Below are 16,964 nucleotides of genomic sequence, written 5' to 3' on the forward strand. Positions count from 1 at the left end.
TTTAATTGAGACTGTGGCACAGCTGCCAACATTGTACCTGAGAATGAACACCTGGGACTGTTTGATGATCCAAGTTGCAGAGAGCTTCAGGATTCAAACACTTCACTGCTCATGTTCAACAAAACAGCTATTAAGCCATTGGGGAAAAGAGTCATTGAAGAACACCAAGTACAGCATTGAGTTTCAAATAGTTCTAAGTGGACGTAGATCTGTTCTCGGGGCTAGAGTGATTCTGGTCAATGAACCATAGAATTTTGTAGCAGATAAGGAGGCCATTCAGCCCATCAGTGTTGTCTCTCTGGAAGAGCTATCCATTTAGTCCCATTCTCCTGCCCTTTCCCTCTACCCTTTTACATGTTTCTTTTTCAAGATATGCAACGTGTGACTATGAATCATGAGAACTTTATGATGTGGCCAAGTAGCAGGATGTTTTCAAAGGAAAGGGAAAGTTAGAAGATGTCCTGCGCCATCAAGTTGAACCCAAGGACATGATGACATTTTTAAAAATATTCTTTCATGGGATGTGGGCATCGCTGGCAAGGCCAGCATTTGTTGCCCATCCCTAATTGCCCTTGAGAAGGTGGTGGTGAGCCGCCTTCTTGAACTGCTGCAATCCATCTGGTGCAGGTTTACCCACAGTGCTGTTAGAGAGACAGTTCCAGGATTTTGATCCAGTGACATTGAAGGAACGGTGATATAGTTCCAGTCGGGATGGTGTGAGGCTTGGAGTGGAACTTGCAGGTGGTGGTGTTCCCATGCATCTGCTGTCCTAGTTCTTCTAGGTGGTAGACGTTGTGGGTTTGGAAGGTGCTGTCGAAGGAGCCTTGGCAAGTTCCTGCCGTGCATCTTGTAGGTGGTACACACTGCTGCCAGTATGTGTTGGTGGTGGAGAAAGTGAATGCTTAAGTTGGTGGATGAGGTACCGATCAAGTGGACTGCTTTGTCCTGGATGGTGTTGAGCTTCTTGAATGTTGTTGGAGCCCCACACATCCAGGCAAGTGGAGAGTATTCCATCACACTCCTTACTTGTGCCTTGTGGATGGTGGACCAGGTTTGGGGAGTCAAGAGGTGAGTTACTCGCCTCAGAATTCCCAGCCTCTGACCTGCTGTTGTAGCCACAGTATTTATGTGGCTGGTCCAGTTCAGGTTCTGGCCAATGGCAACCCCCAGGATATTGATAGTGGGGGATTCGTGATGGTAAAGCCATTGAATGTGAAGGGGAGATGGTTAGATTCTCTCTTATTGGAGATGATCATTATCAGGCACTTGTGTGGTGTTAACGTTACTTGCCACTTATCAGCCCAAGCCTGAATGTTGTCCAGGTCTTGCTGCATATAGACATGGACTGCATCAGTATCTGAGGAGTTGTGAATGGTACCGAACATTGTGCAATCATCAGCAAACATCCCCACTTCAGAGAAGATTTCATGAGACACTTGAATGTTCATGGATGAAAGGCAAATTATTGACTTGGTTAGGAAATTGGCTGAGTTTTTTTTTATTTCATGGGATGTGGGCGTCGCTGGCAAGGCAACATTTGTTGCACATCCCTAATTGCTCTTGACAACTGACAACATTTCAGAGGGCAGTTAAGAGTCAACCACATTGCTGTGGGTCTGGAGTCACATGTAGGCCAGACTGGGTCAGGACAGACTGGGTAAAGAACATTAGTGAACCAGATGGGTTTTTACAACGATCAATCATAGTTTTATGGCACCATTTCTGAGATTAGCTTCGAATTCCAGATTTTAAAAAATTAATTAATTGAATTCAAATTCTACCAGCTGCCATGCCCCCAGGACATTAGCCTGGGCCTCTGGATTACGAGGTCAGTGGCATTACCACTATGCCACCATCTCCCATAAAGGAGATGGAGAATAGGGATAATGGTCAGGTGCTCAAATTGCCAGGATCTGACTAGTAGTGACTAGCGAGGATCTGTGTTGTGGCCTCAGCTATTCACAGCATTTATTAATGAATTAGATAATGGAATAAATGGCTATAAATACATGTTTGCCAAAGACACGCAGATAGGCAGCATTCCATAAAACTTCAAGGGATATTAATAGATTAAGTGAATGGGCAAAACTGTGGCAAATGGATTTCAATGGACTGAATTTTATGGGCCCCCTTGAGATGGGAGACAGTGGGTGGAGGGCCTGTTGCCTTTCCGTCTCAATGCAATTTTGTCAGGGGCGGGATAGGCTAACGACGGCCTTCCTGCCCTGTGGCCAATTAAGGCCCCTAAGTGCCCTATTACTGGTCACTTAAGGGCCTCTTCCTGGGCCTCCACCATGTGGGGAGGTCACTCAGTAAAATGAGGTGACCCTGCAAACATGGGCGGAGAACCCCCATCTGTGGACAATCTGTGGCCCACGGAGAGCCCCCGCCAGTAAAAACTCTACATATGTTAATCCCTCCCCCTGCACTAAAAGCCCACCCTCCCCACATGCCCAATTGCTGAGGCCTACTGGCCTAGCCCCGGCAACCCCGCCTCACTTACCTTGAGTCCAGCCTGCAGAGATGGGCCTGGCTCCAAGGCCTCTTGCAGTGTCCACTGCTCCCGGTACCGCTGCCGATACGACTGAGCTGCCGGCCTTGCGATTGGCCAGCAGCTCTTGGAGGCGGGATTCCCTTCTTTAAAGGGACAGGGATCCAGGCGCCGGGCACTTAAGTGCACCATTAGATCCATCAGGGGTACTCTGAAAGGCCAAGGCAGGCTTCTTCCTGCCTTTTAGGCCTGGTGCCTGGAAACCCACTGGCGCCACAAAATTTAGCCCAATGTGTGTAAATGTGATATCATCCACTTTGGATCTAAAAGGGAATGAATAAGGTACTTTCTAAATGATAAAAAGCTAGAAGTGGCGTTCCAAAGAGACTTGGGAGTCCAGGTACATAGATCATTAAAATGTCATGAACAGGTACAAAGAATGATTAAAAAAGCTAATCAAATCTGGTCTTGATATCTATAGATCTAGAATACAAGGGAGTCGAAGTCATGCTTCAAGTACACAAAACCCTGATTAGACCATACCTGGAGCAGTTCTGGGCATCACATCTCAGGAAAGATATATTGGCCTTGGAGGGAGAATAATACCTGGATTCCAAGGGTTAAATTATGAGATTACGCAAACTAAATTTGTACTTCCTGAAATTTAGAACATTGTGATTTGATTGAAGTTTTCAAGATATTAAGGGGAACAGATAGTGCAGATAGGGAGAAACTGGCCAGAATTTTACACCCTGCCCTCCGGGAGCAGACTGGAGGCAAAGGGAGGCATAAAATTGAGTGGCAGGCAGGGGGTGTCATTCCCGTCGCCAACCCACATCTACTGCCATTTTACCAGCAGTTGGGGAGGCTGAAAATGGTCTGCCCACCCCAGGCCAATTGAGGCTCTTAAAGTGACCAATTAATTGCCACTTCAGGGCCTCCTCCTGCCGTTACTGGTAAAACCTGGCAGCCTCATTGCGGGCTGGGGAGGACTCCTGATCGGGCACCCTGTGGCCCCACTGGAGGGCTCCCCCCGCAAAGGGGCGGAAGTCCCGACCAAGGCCAATTAAGGGCCTGGGCATGCAAAATCGCTGCGTTGCTTCTAGGCCCGGTGGAGGTAGGCTCATTCCTTTCTTTTAAGCCGGTGGGCGGGTCCTCCGCATCGACATAAAATTCTGGCCAATGTCTCCATTGGTTGGGGATCCTAGGACCAGTGGATATAGTCTAAAAATTGGAGCCAGACCTTCAGGAGTGGAATTGGGAAACACTTCTGCACACAAAGGATCGTAAAAGTTTGGAACTCTCTTCAACAAATGGCAATTGATGCTAGATCAGTTGTTAATTTTAAATCTGAGGTTGATAGATTTTTGTTAACCAGAGGTATTAAGGGATATTAAGGGACAAGGGACTAAATGGCCTGCTCCTACGTTCCAATAAAAAGGGTTGCTGTGGTGGCAGATTACATTTTAGTCTAGGACACGGATGAACAGGACTGTGATAAAAAAGTGATTGGAATGAAAAAGGTAGCAAACTGATTATAGATAAAATGAAGTTCAAGAAACAAAAAACAAAATGTATGAGCAACAGGGTCTCTGAAGATGATCCAGATCCTGCTTACATTGAAGCAATACTTGGAATGTCATCTTGCACTGACAAATAAGGTATCTAGCTAACTATTGGACAATTTAACTATCTGCATCAGTTTTCTCCAAAGTTTTCAGAGGTAATGGCTCCACTTCATAGCCTGGTGTAGAAGGAAGTTGAATTTACACGGATCTGTTATCGTGATAACTGCTTGGAGGAGGTGAGGAAGATTGTACTTTCAAAGCGTGACATCTTTGAAAGAGGGCTGGGAGCATGTCTCATGCAAGGTTAACCCGTAGTTTATGCTTCAAAGATTCTAACTGAAAGAGAGATAAGCTAAAAAATCTTCCTTTTATTGTTAACCTTGATGCTATTCAGTATTTATGAAAACTTATTGGCACACTAATGCATAACCTTTGGAGTTCTTGCTTGCAGGTGCTATCAATAGAAAACTATCTCTGAAAAGATTATGCCTTCAGCCGTCCAGACCCAAAGCTCTGGAATTCCCTCCCTAAACCTATCCAACTCTCTAACTCTCCTTCATTAAGATGCTTATTAAAATGTACCTCTTTGACCAAGCTATTGGTCATGAATATTTGTCCTAATGTCTCCTTATGTGGCTCAGTGTCAAATATTGTTTGATAACACTCCAGTGAAGTACTTTGGGACATTTTACTATGTTAAAGGTGCTATATAAATGCAAGCAGTTGTTTTTGTATGAACCAAAACGAAATCGGTCTCACAAAGGCTGGAACCCAAGACCGATATCACCCCTTCCATAGCACAGGCTACTAAAATCAATCGTAGTACCCCAGTCGAGATCAGCATAATCTAGCAATTTAATTAGGTAATTTCCTGGTTTACATGGCTCAGTACCCTCAGAACACTCCTTCTTTATTGTTAATTTGATGCAGTTCAATATTTATGGGGGTTTATTAACAGACTTATGGGTAACCTTTGGAGTTTCTGCTTGCAGATGCCTAAAAATAGAAAACTATCACTGAAAAGTACGTAAGATAATTCCATTGATTACCAAACAGAAATTATACAGGTGGTGATGTGGAAGAAGCTGACTTTTCAGCGTGAGTGCCAGGTCATTTCAGCGCCAGTTAGAAGATGTATTGTAATACAATCTGTACCTGGTACAAATGTAATGTTCTCATTACCAAACCAGAACGTCTGTACAAATGGACATGAAAATCCTCTACCAGGAAGGTTTCAGAATGTCAACGTCCCCCATCTGTTGAGAGACTTCACACCAATTGTTATATCATCCTTTTAATAATTGAAAAACCAAGATGAAGAAACAAAATGCCTAGTGCAGGATACAACCCTGTCAGTCTAAATACAGGACATGACTAGATCTATACAGCTCTACAGTTCCATCTATAAACAGACAGTGGCCCAATCTGTACATTGCAGTTTCCATAAAGATCATGGCTTAATTTGTACACTACAGGTTAGTCTATATACAGAACATGGCTCAATCTTTACATACTCAAAAGTCAATCTATACACAAAGCATAGAATCATAGAATCTTACAGTCCAGAATGGGCCATTCGGCCCATCGTGCCTGTACTGACTATTTGAAAGAGCTGTGCAATTTAGTCTCTTATGCAGATTAGTTCTCTTCAAGTATATGTCAAATTGCCTTTTGAAAGTTCCTTTGGAATCTGTGTGTATCAGATTGTGGAATTGTGTACCGGATCATAACCCTTTGTTTGAAATAATTTCTCCTCAGCTCCTCTCTAGCTGTTTTGCCAATTATTTAAATCTACAACTATTGTTTATCGACCCACTAGCCAGAGGAAACAGTTTCTCCCTGCTTGGTCCATCAAAGCCCCTCATAATTTTGAACACCACTGTTAGGTTTCACCTTAACCTCCTCTGTTTGAAGGAGAATAATCCCCACTTCTCCAGTCTCTCCATACGACTGAAGCTCCTCATCCCTGCTATCATCCCGGTAAACCTCCTCTGTATCCTCATCAAGGTTTAGACCTCTTTCCTAAAGCAGGGTTCCCAGAATTGTACACAATACTTACAGTAGATGATTCTGTAGTAAGTAGTGTAGTAGTAATGTCACTGAGCTAGTACTCCAGAGGCCTAGGCCAGTGCCCTGGGGACACCGGTTCAAATCCCACTACAGCAGCTGGTGGAATTTAATAGAAATCTGGAATTAAAAGCAAGTCTCGGTAATGCTGCCATGAAACTATCATCGATTGTTGTAAAATCCCATCTGGTTCGCTAATGTCCTTTAAGGAAGGAAATCTGCTGTTCTTACCTGGTCTGGCCTGCATGTGACTCCAGACCCACAGCAATGTGGTTGACTCTTAACTGCCATCTGAAATGGCCTAGCAATCCACTCAATTGTCAAGGACAATTAGGGATAGGCAATAAAGGCAGGCCTTGCCAGCAATGCCCACATCCCATGAAAGAATAAATAATAAGTTGAAGCCTAACCAGTGATTAATAAAGGTTGAGCATAACTTCTTTGTTTTTGTATTCAATGCCGCTATTTACAAAGTCAAGAATCCTACACGATTTTTGAACTGCCTTATCAACTTTCCCTGCCACCTACAAGGATTTGCGAATATCTATACACTGCAGGTCTGTCTATAGACAGAGCACATCTGAATCTGGTTGTGGTAATGAATGAATGTTGGTTAGGACACTGGGAAAACCTTTCTGTTCTTCAAATAGTCCCTTTTATGTCCATCTCAACATACAGACAGACCTCAGCTTAATGTCTCACCTGAAAGACAGCAGTACTCCTTCACTGTTGCAATGACGTGTCAGCCAAGATTACATACTTACATCATAGATAAGGCTTGAACCTACAACCATCTAACTCAGAGGCTAGAATGTTACATGTGATGAAAGCTGACACTAGCAATGGGGATAGGTTAGCAATCAGAAGAATGAACAATATCTGATATCCCCTCCCTAGCCTAGAGTCGCTAAGGCCAATTGTTATAATCATATCATCTCTCTGGCTTAGGTCAGCTCAGTACAGATCAAGGATTGAACTTGGGATCACTTTGATTTATGTGACCTAGTACCAGGTTGTACATTCAGCTACTGAGCCACCAATGGAGTCCCAAAATATTAATTTATGTTCTATTGATATATTGAGGAATAAATCATAAATATTGTACAAATATTTTAGCCTCAGAGTAGCTTCTGGATTAATGGAAAATAGATTCACAAAAAATGACTGCAGTATGTAGTGCATATTTTAATCAGGCACACAAAGAAGGCTCAGAATCATCTACTGTAAGCAAACAAATAGAATTTAAATCTATTCAGCACACGGACTTCTTTTGTACATAACAAAATTGTAATAAAATCTTTGACAGTGTAAGAGCTGGAATGGGGTCTCATAATAAGTAAAACTTGAATCATTTTTGACAGCTTGACATTGGCGCAGATGAAACAAGAGACATCTTCTATTAAACAAGAAATGGCAATTCAGCTTTTGTTAACTATTTCTCTGAACCTGGCATGTTTGTGTCAGGTTCAATTCAGTTCTCTAGAAGTTCTGTACTGACTGCCACCCTCACATGCAGATTACATTTATTAATGGTCATTGGAGTCTCTGGAGACTGTGATCACAATGTCACTACATTAATTGAATACTACACTCTGGAAAGTTGCTTTATGTGCTCTGCGCTGATGCTTTAACTGTCTCCATTGCAGCTTCCTCACGTTGTTGCTTTGGTTACTGTGAAAGGCAAACACGTGACCTCTATAATCATCAAGGTGCTACCGGATATTTGTAACCAAACAAGGAAAGTAATAAAATCTTAGCAATGTCCATTCGAAAACATGTTAGGATCTTTGTAGCCTCAGCACTGGTTATATTGCAGTAACTCACCTCCTGACTCCCTAAAGCCAGTCCACCATCTACAAGGCACAAGTCAGGAGTGCAATGGAATACTTTCCACTTACCTGGATGAGTGCAGCTCCAACAAAACTTAAGAAGCCCAACACCATCCAGGACAAAGCAGTCTACTTGATTGGCACCCTATCCACCACCATAAACATTCTCACCGTCCAGCACCGATGCACAGTGGCAGCAGTGTATACCATCTACAAGATGCATGGCAGCAACTTGCCAAGCCTCCTTCGACAACACTTTCTAAACCCACGATCTCTACTGCCTGGAAGGACAAGGGCAGCAGACGCGTAGGAACACCATTACTTGCATGTTCCCCTCCAAGCCACATATCCTGACTTGGAAATATGTTGCCGTTCCTTCACTGTTGCTGGATTTTAATCCTGGAACTCCCTTCCTAACAGCACTGTGGGTGTACCTACACTAGATAGACTGCAGCGGTTCAAGAAGGCAGCTCACCACCACCTTCTCAAGGGCAACTAGCGATGGGCAATAAATGCTGCTCTTGCCAGCGATTCTCACATCCCATGAAAGAATAGAACAAAATTGCCCTCCATGTTCTCTCCTTTCCCAAAATAACTGACTCATTCCATGGACACTGCTTGCACTCTGGTACTAAGGCCAAGTAGTCATTCTTCACACCTCACTCCAGGCAGTGATGATTCCAGGCTATTCCAACAGGCAATGCATCACAACCATGCCTGATTCTGTCCTCATCCAACATTCTGATGACCTGAAACGTTAACTCTGCTTCTCTCTCCACAGATGCTGCCAGACCTGCTGAGTATTTCCAGCATTTCTTGTTTTTATTTCAGATTTCCAGCATCCGCAGTATTTTGCTTTTATTAACCAATTTACTTTCTCTAACCTACTATCTCCTGTGCTGTGGAAGTTGTTTTGGACCAATTTTCTAAATCTGGAGCTCTAAATTATAGATTAAATGGAGTCTAAGAGAAGTAAAATCTGCAAACCTGTGGGTAAAACCATCTGTTTCCACCCGAAATAAAGGGAGACTTTGGACACTATAACCAGCAATGTTGAAATTGACATTAATGCAAACAGCTATTGGTTAATGTTTTGAGGCTGATGTGAGAGACTGCTCAGTTTAGACATGGATGATTAAATGGTGGAGGCAGTACTACAAAGATCTTGATAGTATTCACTCCAAGGATCTGACTAGTTCAAGAAGTCAGCGTCTTCTCAGGGTAACTATTGATGGGCAATAACTGGGGCCTTGCCAGTGATGTCCACATCTACCATCCTGAGGAAGGGTCCTGGCTTCTGTGGCTCCACAGATGCTGCCTGACCAGCTGAGCATTTCCAGTTTTTTTTTGTTTCAGTTTTAAGAAAACAAAGTCAGCATTGTCCAGGAATCAAAGCGAAGCCCTGGTCTGCTCCTCTCATTTCCTCATGAGCTATGTACTTATCTATGAAATAATCAACCAACTTCATAGTTATTTAAAAAGGAATTAAAACAGGGAAATGTCAACTAGTGTGGTGGTGACATGAACGAGCCAGGAATGCATGATGTCACAGGAAGCCATATGGAGAAATGATCATAACTGTTAAAAACAGTAAAATGCTGTTGATGATGTATGTTGATAAAACAGGCAGTGGCATGATGCAGGTACATACCCGTGATGCCCCACCTGCAGGAAATTGCAATCTCTGCCACATCGTCAGATGAAGCATAAACACGGAGGAGAAGTCAGAAGTTATGCTAAGCTGCTTCCACATTTCTTCCAGTGCTGCGGTACTCTTCTTCTTAGGCAGTCCCTCAGGAATGAGGATGACTTTCTTCCACACCAGGGCTGTGGGCCTTAAGGTGACTGAATAGTCCAATTCTGGATCAGCACACTCTGCCACAGGTGGGGCAGGTGGTGTTTGGTGAGGCGAGTGAATGGGATGCTCGAAATTCTGCACACTCCTTCTGCTGTTCGCTCTTGGGCGCTGCCTGGGCATGTCGACATTATTCAAACTAGCTGACACCTTCACGGATGCTTCTTCTCCATTTTGGGCAGTCTCGGGCACGAGATTCCCACGAATCTGTGGAGATGTCACATTTTTTCAAGGAGGCTTTAAGGACATCATTGTAGCTTTTCCACTGTCCTCCTGGTAGCCTCTTGCTGTACAGAGTTTAGTTTAGTTTAGTTTAGAGATACAGCACTGAAACAGGCCCTTCGGCCCACCGAGTCTGTGCCGACCATCAACCACCCATTTATACTAATCCTACACTAATCCCATATTCCTACCACATCCCCACCTGTCCCTATATTTCCCTACCACCGACCTATACTAGGGGCAATTTATAATGGCCAATTTACCTATCAACCAGCAAGTCTTTTGGCATGTGGGAGGAAACCGGAGCACCCGGAGAAAACCCACGCAGACACAGGGAGAACTTGCAAACTCCACACAGGCAGTACCCAGAATTGAACCCGGGTCACTGGAGCTGTGAGGCTGTGGTGCTAACCACTGCACCACTGTGCCGCCCGGCACGGCTCGGAGTAGAAAGCTTGTTTTGGGACTCGTGTGTCAGGCATGCAAACGATGTGGCCCACCCAACATAACTGACTAGCCATGACCAGTGTCTCAATACTGGGGATATTGGCCTGAGAGAGGACACTGATATTGGAGTGCCTGTCCTGCCACTCAATTTGCAGGATCTTGCGGAGGCACCGCTGGTGATATCTCTCCAGGGCTTTGAGATGTCTGCTGTGCAGTGTCCATATTTCCGACGCTTGTCCTGGAGGGCAGGTAACACTGCGGCCCTGTAGACCATGAGCTTGGTGCCAGTTTTGAGGTCTTTGTCATCAAATGCTATTTTCCTCAGAGGACCGAAGGCTGCGCTGGTACACCGGAGGCAATGCTGAGTTTCATCGTTGATGTCTGCCCCTGCTGAGAGGAGGCTCCCAAGGTATGGGAAGTGATCCACATTGTCCAGTGGTTCGCCTTGGATCTTGATAGTCAGGGGGCAGTGTTGCACTGTGGGAACAGGCTGGTCGAGGATCTTTGTCTTCCGGATGTTTAGCTTAAGGCCCATTCTTTCATATACCTCTGTGAATGCATCGACGAGGGTTTGAAGCTCGGCCTCTGAATGTGCGCATACGCAAGTGTCGTCAGCATACTGCAGCTCAATGACAGAGATTGGGGTGATCTTGGTTCTGGACTGGAGGCGACATAGGTTGAATAACTACGCGCTTGTCCTGTAGTGTAGATCTACTCCGGCCGGCGGGGAGCTTCATGGAGATGAGGTGAAGTGTTGCGGTGAGGAAGATGGCTAAGAGCGTTGGTGCGATGACACATTCCACATTCCTTCCAGTGCTGGGGTACTGGGAACATGGCAACAACTTGGTATTCAGGCTGGGGAATTGGGGAATGTTACATGAAGGGTGGTGGGTGGGGAATGTACCTAAAGAGCGAAACAAAAGTCATTTTAAAATGAGGAAGAGATGAGAGAACCTACAACGATATCTGTTAAGGGAAGTGTGGCACCCACGCTGATTCACTTCCTAAAGCCACTTGACGTATACAATAGTGAAATCATACAGTCTGGGCAAATCCCAGCTTTAGTCCCTAGTCTCTGCTGATTGAGCTTATCTCTGCCAGGGCAGTGGTAAAGGGTAACAGAATTATCCTCGGCACCTTGGTTTAGAAAAGGGAAAAACTAGCCCCCGATAAAATAATGATACTACGTCACAGCAGAACCAGATCAGTAAGTTTTGGTGGGATCAATTTTAGGAATGAGGCATGGAATATGGTCAGCCAGATTGGACAACTGAAAGAGTTCTGTGGCTCACTGAATTTTCAGGTTCTTAGTTTTATGATTAACAATTGGAGTGGCGCGAAGTCAGGAGGTCAAAAAAATCATCTTGTACTCCTGATTCTCCTCACTGCTGGACTTGAGAGAGTCTCCAATGGGGGCAGGCATGGTGTCCCCACAGTAATCATTTATGGAGGGCCAAGATTAACATATCACTTGGGTGAATGAGGTTCTGCAGACCATCTGTGGTACTGTTCCCCAGCAGGAAATTCAGGGTAGCTTGAGGGGATGGGAGCAACTTGGTGGAAAATGGAAGAATGAATATGCAAATAGGGATTGATCTGCCACCTCCACCCTCCCAACACACCTGGCACCCTAGTCTAAATTACACAAAGTTTGGAAAAATATGAAATGAGATAAATCTCAACAAAAGGTTTTTAATTTGTGAGGTGGACAGTCTTTTCTTCCTTCATGTACCGATGAGCTCAACGTCTTTTTTATTTCCAAAATATACTTTATTCATAAAAATCTGTAAAAATATACATGACAAAACAGTTCTAAACAGCACCATGTCAAAAAATACAAATAGTGCAAAAGGAGATCAGTTTCCTTCAATACATGTGCAATAAGTTTCCTCACAACCCTTCCATTTCATTTTTCATGCCATATACAATTTACAGCAAACGAAAGTTTTCCCGATACAGTTCGAGGGGTTTCCCATGGATCCAGCCCCTCCGTTCAGCTTGGTGGGGGGACCTTACACTGTGGTCTTTCCCCACTGAGCCTTTGCCGCGGCTGCCCCAAGCTTTAGTGCGTCCCTCAGCGCATAGTCCTGGACCTTGGAATGTGCCAGTCTGCAACACTCGGTCGTGGACAACTCTTTGCGCTGGAAGACCAGCAAGTTTCGGGCAGACCAAAGGGCGTCTTTCACCGAATTGATAGTCCTCCAGCAGCAGTTGATGTTTCTCCTGGCGTGCGTCCCTGGGAACAGCCCGTAGAGCACAGACTCCTGTGTTACAGAGCTGCTTGGGATGAACCTCGACAAAAACCACTGCATCTCTTTCCACACCTGCTTTGCAAAAATACATTCCAGAAACAGGTGGGCAACCGTCTCTTCCCCACCTCAGCCACCGCGAGGGCATTGTGCGGAGGGGGTGAGACTTCGGGCGTGCAGGAAGGGTCTGACGGGGAGGGCTCTTCTCACCACCAGCCAAGCTACATCTTGGTGCTTGTTTGAGAGTTCTGGTGATGAGGCATTCCGCCAAATGACTTTGGCAGTCTGCTCGGGGAACCATCCGACAGGATCCACCATCTCCGTTTCCCATAGGGCCTTGAGGACATTCCGTGCAGACCACTGCCTGATGGATCGGTGGTCAACGGTGTTTTTCCACAGAAACTGCTCCACGAAGGATAGGTGGTACGGCACGGTCCAACTGCATGGAGCGTTCCGCAGCAATGTGACCAGGCCCATCCTTCGCAACACCGGGGACAGATAGAACCTCAGCACGTAGTGACACTTGGAGTTTGCGTGCTGGAGGTCTACACACAGCTTGATGTAGCCGCACACGAAGGTAGTCATCAGGTTGAGGGCCACTTTGGGTACATTTTTCCCGCCCATACCCAGAGGTTTGAACATTGTGTCCCTCCGGAGCCAGTCCATTTTGGATCCCCAGATGAAGCGGAAAATGGCTCTGGTGACTGGCACAGTGCAGGGGTGGGGTATGGGCCAGACCTGCGCCATGTACAGCAACAACGTGAGCACCTCGCACCTGATGACCAGGTTCTTACCCACAATGGAGAGAGATCGCTGCTCCCACATGCTCAGCTTGTGTTGTACCCTGGCTACTCGCTCCTCCCAGGTTTTGGTGCACGCCCCGGCCCTTCCGAACCATATCCCCAACACCTTCAGGTAGTCTGACCTGACGGTGAAGGGGACAAAGGATCGGTCAGCCCAGTTCCCAAAGAACATGGCCTCGCTCTTGCCGTGGTTAACTTTGGCTCCCGAGGCCAGTTTGAACTGGTCTCAGTTGCTCATCAGTCTGTGCACAGATAGCGGATCCGAGCAGAAGACGGCGACGTCATCCATGAACAGGGAGGTTTTAACCTGAGTGCCTCTACTGCCTGGGATTGTCACCCCTCTTATGCTCGCATCCTTCCTAATAGACTCAGTAAAGGGATCAATACAGCAAACAAACAAGACAGGGGAAAGAGGACAGCCCTGTCTGACTCCGGATTGGATCGGGAAACTTTCCGATTCCCACCCATTGATTGAGATTGCGCTACTCATGTTTGTGTCGAGCAGTTTGATCCAATTGCAGATTCCCTCGCCAAACCCCATTTTGGAAAGCACGTCCATCATGTAGGTGTGCGATATCCTGTCAAAAGCCTCAACGTCTTAAAACTACATAACATTTTTGAAACAGACAATTGGAGGACAGCCCCTAACCTGACCGAGATATCCTTTATCATGTTCACATTAAGATTCCCAACTTTTGACCAAGCATCCCTTGATAATAATCTACATATTTAAATTGTCTCATTAATAGCATGCAATGAGCACAGTGCACAGCTGTTTCCTTATATGTACAAACATTCATCAGGGTTTATGGACACATTCAAACTCTTAAATGTGCACCCCTGCCTCGGCAAGAAAAAAAGCCCTTCATTTTCATATATATTAAAAATACATTTCTGTGTGATGTGCATAATATACGAGCATTAAAAAATCATTATGTTTCTGCCTGTTCCAACATAAATATGTAAATACAATGCTAATTTATGCTAATGCACCTTAATATCAATTTTTTCCAATTTTATTGTTCCATTCTGCTTTGCGAGGGCAGTCTGTAGCTTCTCGTGACTTTTCCCATTTATTCTCTTGGTGCTGAGAGAAGCACAGCAATGATTGACTTAATTTCTTGGTATTAGCTCATGTTATGAAATATTGGCACATTTACACGTGAAGGGTGCCTCTGTAATAGGTAGATAACTATGGATCTGTATGTTGATGGCAGTTTGGTTACAACAAAGAGATTGATGAATATTTCATGGCTTTTTGAACCACTACTATACTTTTCTAAAAATTAGTATTCATAACTATGTAAATGATTCCCTCCAAAGCTCTAGCATTGTTAAATTATTGACGCTGAAATATCTGACTGAGTAGAATAAACTGAGTAGATTACGGTGAGATTAAAACAAAACCTCTGATCGGGTGGGCGTTTCGAAGATTGGATGCTATTTGCAATAGAGGGAAGGGTCTCAGGTTCACTATACTTGCCCTACAACTGTTACAGATCTTAGCAAGAGTGCCTCTGTGGAGCTGGCTCTTTTATGCACTGTCTAGTGGGCAAAAGCAGAGCAGAGCTGTCAGAGGCCTGGAAGCAGATTGGGCTCTTGGGCATGGGAGTTGTGTAGTGTTTAGCCATAGAATCTTAAAGCAGAAATGCAAATAAAGGATATCAATAAGTTGAACATGTTTTAAATAGAGGCTCAAAATGCAAAGATGTCAGGATTGGCTGATTAGGCCAAAAGAACATTATGAATGGAGGTGACCCAGGCCTCTAAAATGCTGATTGTAGAAATTATAGCTGTGTGGATAATAGTGCCTGAAAAATACATGGAATATTAATTCACCTCTTTGTTCTTAGTCAAATTGACTTCAAGGCCATTCAGTCCCTCATGCCTGTGGCAATGGCAGATTAACAGGAAGAAAAGTATCACTCCCTAGCAGCTCAGATGGTAAAGGCAGAGCTGGGTAGATCAGCAGATCAGAGTTGATTTCTAATTTGTGCTGCGTTAGCTGTTCTTTCCCAGGTTGACAGGATGTGTTCTACAATTAGCCTCAATGCCCTTGGATGGGAGAAGAAAATAAAAACCTGGCAGGGTTGCTGTGCTTGATCATGATGGAGTGACGCGACTGGAAAGTGGACATGACAGGTGAGTACAGAATCCAGCTCAGCTATCTGGTTCTCAACACTGGAAAGCCTACCAACAATCATTGTCCTAAGCTTGTGGACTGGCCACTTCGGTGAGATACTGGTGTGTTCCTGCTACCTGTGGAACTGCAGCCCAGTATTAGTAGGGGTTCAACCGCTAGTTAGACTTATCCCTGGAGGCTTCAACACATGTCCTCCAGCCTCCAACTGCCTCACCCACACCCTCCTGCCATTTGCCTGCCCAGCATGTCTATCCGAAGAATTCCGAAGAAGGGTCACTGACCCGAAACGTTAACTCTGCTTCTCTTTCCACAGATGCTGCCAGACCTGCTGAGTGATTCCAGCATTTCTTGTTTTTGTTTCAGATTTCCAGCATCCGCAGTATTTTGCTTTTATGTCTATCCTCATGGTGCACTACCTTCCTAAGCCAATCATAAAGGAAATAAACTCTTCATTGGATGATTCTTCATTGTCAGTCAACAGCCTTTTTAGCCGCACGTCAGTTTTTTTTTAACTAATAAGTGAAAATGTTCATAGAAAGTGTAATTTTGTTTTGTTTCCCCTATGATTTTTCTGCTGAATTTCTCACAGCAATGTCCTGGAGATTAGTCTTTAATCCCTGGAAACTCCAGGGCAATCTTGGAGGGTTGGCAACCTTAGTCAGCACCTTCAGGACAGGAGGGGAAGATGTAGGATGGACATTTTGTTAAAATATTTTTTTAAAAGGCTGTGATGTAGGAACACAATATTTTATAGTCCTATTGCATCCAAATCTCTATTGGGTAGTCCCCTGTTAGCACCACTGTGAGCACTGGACAACCCACAAACAGCGACAATACTGCATTGTCCCAACATTGTGAAATCTTCCAGCTTATTTTGAGCTGTTTGCTCACAAAGCAGAGTTGTGCAGTTGAAACCTGAACAGACCAGGCAGATTCTGTTATTGAGTCATTGTTTCCCATCACCTCCCCACAAATAAATGCCATTTTATAAAGCATCCTGTAATCTAACAGCCTGAAGCTAGATGAGTTTCACTCAACCGCAGTGCCTGACTGTATATACTTTGCATAACGATGCTTTCATGTGGATGACGCAGCTGCACAAAGAATTATTAACATCGGGCCTATGTTTCTGTCCTTACAGCTGTGGTACTTCGTAACCGTGAAAGGCGTAAATGAGAGCTTTCTAGGTCAGACCCAACCTGATAATCAGTCTGAGACTTTTGCTGCAGTTTATACTGACATACAGTAATTAATACTCCTCTTCGATGACTCATAACTATTGTTTTGAGT

Source organism: Heterodontus francisci, chromosome 25 (genome assembly GCF_036365525.1).
Source record: "Heterodontus francisci isolate sHetFra1 chromosome 25, sHetFra1.hap1, whole genome shotgun sequence".
NCBI classification, from domain to species: domain Eukaryota; kingdom Metazoa; phylum Chordata; class Chondrichthyes; order Heterodontiformes; family Heterodontidae; genus Heterodontus; species Heterodontus francisci.